Source organism: Nycticebus coucang, chromosome 3 (genome assembly GCF_027406575.1).
Source record: "Nycticebus coucang isolate mNycCou1 chromosome 3, mNycCou1.pri, whole genome shotgun sequence".
NCBI classification, from domain to species: Eukaryota; Metazoa; Chordata; class Mammalia; order Primates; family Lorisidae; genus Nycticebus; species Nycticebus coucang.
The window spans coordinates 103,480,854-103,486,120 of NC_069782.1; the positions used below are offsets into that span (position 1 = coordinate 103,480,854).

General features: G+C 40.2%; 1 pseudogene; it reads right to left on the minus strand.

Annotated features, from left to right (window-relative positions):
* Window positions 1–1,068: 1,068 nt before the first annotated feature.
* LOC128581076 (E3 ubiquitin-protein ligase RNF146-like) lies at window positions 1,069–2,042 on the minus strand (annotated as a pseudogene).
* Between the last annotated feature and the right edge of the window lie 3,225 nt (window positions 2,043–5,267).

The window sequence follows — 5,267 nt, forward strand, 5'->3', positions numbered from 1 at the left end:
TTCTCTACCTCTACTTCACTCTAATATGGTGTTTTTCAACTTTTTTTATTTCATGGCACACTTGAACCTATAGTCCTTAGTAAAACTTCCACAGCACACTTAAATTATATTTTAAAAAAAAAAAAACAGAAAAAATAATATACTTACTGTGCTTTGAATGTCTTTCAAAAATAATTTAAAATTATCTTTAAAACTTTTTGCAGCACACTTAATATCCTCTCACAGCACACCAGTGTGCCATGGCACACCATTTGAAAATCATTGCTCTAACACATGGTCTAATTAAGACCATCATACACACTCTTGGCAGATACTACAAGCTGGCTTACTCAATTCCTATATCCAACTCGTCTTTTCCTTGTCTTTCTTTTTTTCTTTCTTTCTTTTTTTGTTGTTAAATTCTAGTATTTATTAAATTATAAACTTTGTAATCAAAAAGAAAAATGTGGATCAAAAGAAACCTCAAACTATAAGAATTAGACAGCAAAGCCTATGGGAACACCATGAAGTGTGTTACAATGATTCTGAAACATGTTATTAACTGTTTTCTTTACATTTCTCCCATTTCAATAACTTTACCATAAAATAGTTGTTATACATCTATTTTAAATTCCCAGATTCACATCTATTCTCACATTAATTAAGCTTCCTGCTCATAATGATAACAAACATCTCCTAAGTGCCAAATTTTAGTAATGGTTTTACACCAGTCCATGCAGAAAAATAAGACACAATCCAAGAGTCAGATGAGGACCATTAATGCACAGATAACTCGCACACATTGGCCAAAAGAAGTGAAGAAATTAACAGAAAACTATGCAGTCAACAGACCTCAAGAAAACTGGATTATTACTCAGTGGCGCTCAACTATTAACACATGGGTTCCTCACATTAAATAAATTTCTCTCAACAGAGACATGGTAGACATTTTAATTACAGGTCTATCCTTCCCATATCCCTTCCCACCCCAATTCCCAAATGCACTACTAGGGATGAGTATAATGTTATGTGGGCAGAAAATTACAGCTACCCCTTTCAACCTTCTGCCATGGAGCTGAAAACTAAACTTCAGTTACCCTGCACTGTCTGGTTTGCATTGAGAATCAGAAGTCTCTGCCAGGTCAAGGAGTGTTGTGCAACTACTGCAGTTACATCCTCACCATCACTGTTGGCATGTGAGTCCGTCTCTTCAACGGAGGTGTCTGGTGCTGGTGCCCTTCCTGAAGACGGTGATTCGTGATATTCTCCTCCTTCCCCCGTGACTCCTTTCTGCTACGTTGTCTCCTCTGAGTTGTAAATGAGCAAAAAAGTCTTCCAGAGAAGTGCTTGCATCAGGGGATGGTGCTGCAGGGCTTGTTAGCAGCCCATCTACCGACGTCAGAGGCTTTACAGAGGACACTAGAGGCTAAACAGATGCTCCACTCTGCGCTGATAGACTGTCCGCCCCATCAGCAGAGCTCTCTCGCTAGGTTGACAGCATTAACATCACAGTCAAGCCTGAGTCCAGGTGCTCCCTTCTTTGGTGTATCTATTATATCTGGCTTAATCTTCCTGTGACATCCATGTTCATTTCTCCTATATTGAACCATACTTTCAAGATCAGCTATATAGGAAAACCCAGCAATTAACATTTCAGTGTTCTTTTTACCTTTGGAAAAGACATCTTCCAGCTCTCTACTAGTGCGTTCATCATACTGCCACCACTCATTTCTTCCTTCATAATACCATGCCTATTCACCATTTCCTCTACTTGCTGCCTTGAGTTCTTCTGGTGACAGCAAGGTTGGCTTGTCAAGAAAACCCTCAGGAATTTCTTATCGACAAAGGGCACACCACTTTCCAAGCCAGGAAGCTCCTTTTACACACAGATAGCAGAAAACATGCTTACAGGGCAGACTGACTGGGTGGACACATGTTTGCAGACAAATGGCACATTCAGGGGCGGTTAGAAAAGGTATGGTATTAGAAGAGGATTCATTTGCTTTCCTATTGGTAAGAAGCATGTTTATTGAGTGATCAATTTCACGACAGCCAGGCATCATTTCTATCACAGACACCTGCACAGAAATAAAGCATCTTCTTCAGCAGCAGCCAGCAAGCTTGCAGTATTTTCTCTTCCACTGCTGGTTCCTTCTTGTTGCTCTCCAGCCACAGTGGCCGCCACCTCGCAGCCTTTTTCTCTTCGGCCCCAGAGCCCCCAGGGGCCAAGGACGCGTGTCCGTCAAGTGACCCGCGGGCGAGTTAGGGGCTGGGCACGCGGGCCGGAAGCCACACGCTCGCGAGCAAGCTCCTTCGTTGCCTTCCTAATAGTCAGGATAAGCTAAGTTATGTTGTAATAACAAATAACCCCACATTTCAGAGTTTTGTTTCCCACCTATGCAACCCCACTACAAGGCCAAGCTAGTCTCCACCCCAGCTGTCCCTCATGCTAGGTCTCAGGGGCACAGGTGCTTCAGTCTTGCGGCATCCTCACGGTAAGTTTTGTTTCCAAGCTTGCTGCATCATGGGAGGGAGCATAGAGACTCAGGCCCTGGCTCTGGAATGCTCTGGCCTGAATATGACATGTGTTATATGTGCCACACTGGGGAAAACTACCCACACGAACACACTGAACTTCAGGGCATAAGGAAGTGCTCCTGGAAGCAGAGGAGAACCGGATAATAGTGGACATTCACAACATCTACAACATTTTTTTCTACCCTAAATCCTGGAGAGCTAAAAATTCATTTATCTTCCTCTCCTGCATGTACTATGGAGGACAATTTTTCTTTCCTAATTTACTTTCAAATGGTCCAGATAAGAAGTCTGGACTTGGGCCACTTGTTCACCCCTAAAACAATTACTGTGGTCCTTCATTCAAGTCTTCAGCTTGAGTCAGGTGTAACCAGGTAGCAGAAAGACTATCATTAGTTTAAACAAATCTAGGCATGAACTACTAAAGAGATTTGCTTGGCATCTGGGAGCTACAAGTCAACTCTAGCAGTTGCTTCCATCTGTAGTTCTTATCACGTGAACGAAATAAGCCTCTAAATTCACTTAAGCCCATTTCTGTATGGGGAAATGTGAGAAGATGTTAAGTTCAGAATTTACCGCTATAGTGCCAGTCTGGTTGAGATGACCAGTCTTAAAGAGAAAAAAGCCACAGAGAGGAATAAAGACTAATGATGGGGGGTGGGAAAGAAAGAAAGAGACCTGAGAGCTTCCAAGCTCAGGATTTCAAATGATATTGTACAACACATTACACCCGTCAAATCACTGTGCTAGCCATTGTCTTGTTTTAAACAAAAATTCTAATGAGGCAGGCAGTGAGGATATCATTAGCAGAGCATATGAAAGCCTGGAAACATGAGGGCTAGTACCAGATTTGTCACCCATTCATTGTACAGAACTAAGCATATCTGTAAAATAAGGGGATTGAGCTAGTCTGATAGGATTTAAGAATTCAGCCTTTGACTTCAAAAGGCAGTATTTAAAGTCTAGCTCATCCATTCACTAACTGTATGACTTCTAATAAACTGAATCAGCCTTCCTAAAAATTTTTTTTTTTTTTTTTGCTTTTAATTTCAGATTGGTACAAATGATTAGGTTACATTGTTTGGGTTTCTAAGGTAAAGTTCAAGTTGTATTTGAGCCCTTCACCCAAGAGGCGTGCTGTAAACCTGCACATTGTGCAGCTTACATGAGAGCTTACCAATCACCCTCCCCTTTCCCCTTCTCCTTTTCCCTCCCCCCCACCGATTTGAATTTAATTGTGTTTGTGTGTGTGTGTATGAGTATTTTAGTTGTTTATCTACTTGTTTCATATTAGTATTGAGTACAGTGGATACTTGTTTTTCCATTCTTGTGATACTTTACCAAGAAGAATGTGTTCCAATTCTATCCAGGTAAATCAGAAAAAAAAAAAAATGTAAAGTCTCCACCTGTTTTGTTAATCCATTCCTGGGTTGATGGGCACTTGGGTTGATTTCATACCTTGGCAACTGTGAATTGAGCTGCAATAAACATTCTGGCATAAATGCCCTTATGGTAAAATGATTTTATTTTTCCATCTGGGTAGATACCTAGTAATGAGATTGTGGGAGCAAATGAAAAGTTTACTTTTAGCTCTTTGAGGATTCTCCATACTTCATCTTTAAAAAATGGGATGTTCTTCATTTCATTATTGTGAAATCAAAATAAAATAATTCAAAGTAAAGCATCTAACATGATGCTTGCTCCGTAGAAAATCCACAACAAACATTATTTTTCTACCACTCCTTTGTTCTGCTCCCAAGGGTTCTTTACCATAATATTATATTCTTTTTTATTTTACAAATGAGTTTACTGAGTCACCAATGAATTAAGGACTCTCTCAGATCAAAGTAGCTAACCAGCGTCTATCATAGAATCCCGTTCTGAAATAGGATCAGAATGTAAGTTACTAGCCCAATAGTCTTATTGTTATTTCCATGATACCAACATTCCCACACTCCTTTCAACTCATCTGGCATTTAGTAATATACACTATGCAAAAGTAGACTTTTACTATACTCCTTCTATTGCCATAATGTCCCTGCAGGCCCAGGATGTTTTTAGTAGCATAATTTGAGAAGTGAAGTGACCTTCACTTATTTATTTTACCTTCCTATCCAGAAGGAATAGGAATTCCCTTTATTGCATCCCTGATTGTGGCCATAGCTTGCTCTTAGGCTATTCCAATACTGATCCAGTGATAATTAAAATGCCATGGTACTAGGAAATAGGCCTATTTTGGTTGCCGGTGTCAGAGATGTAACTCAAACTACACTTGCTAAAAAAGAATCTGTCCGTTCATATACTAATTTTTGGATGAAAAGTAGACTTCAGCATTTCCCAGTCAAGGAGCTTGACCAATGGCATTCACATATGATCCTATTCTCTCTGTTTCTTGGTACTCTCCCTGAACTAGTCACAACATCACAGGAGTGCAATACTCTAATTTGCTACTCCTGGGACTCAGACCCAATCCCATCATCAGGCATGGGGTAAGCACCACTGTACTCTAAAGACTGAGGGTGGGTGGGAAAGGGACAACTCCCCAGGAGAAATCAAGGTAATACTACCAAGAAGGAAAAATGGAAAATGAACAGGCAAAAACAGCAAATTTCACAACAATGCGATCTTGTTCCAAATTCTGAGCCTGAAAAGGGAGTCAAAAACTTCTTTTCCAAAATCTTGAAAGCTAAGATAAAGCTAAATGTTGAAATATGCCCTACATTGTGCTATATCTGTTGGGAATTCTTTTGACT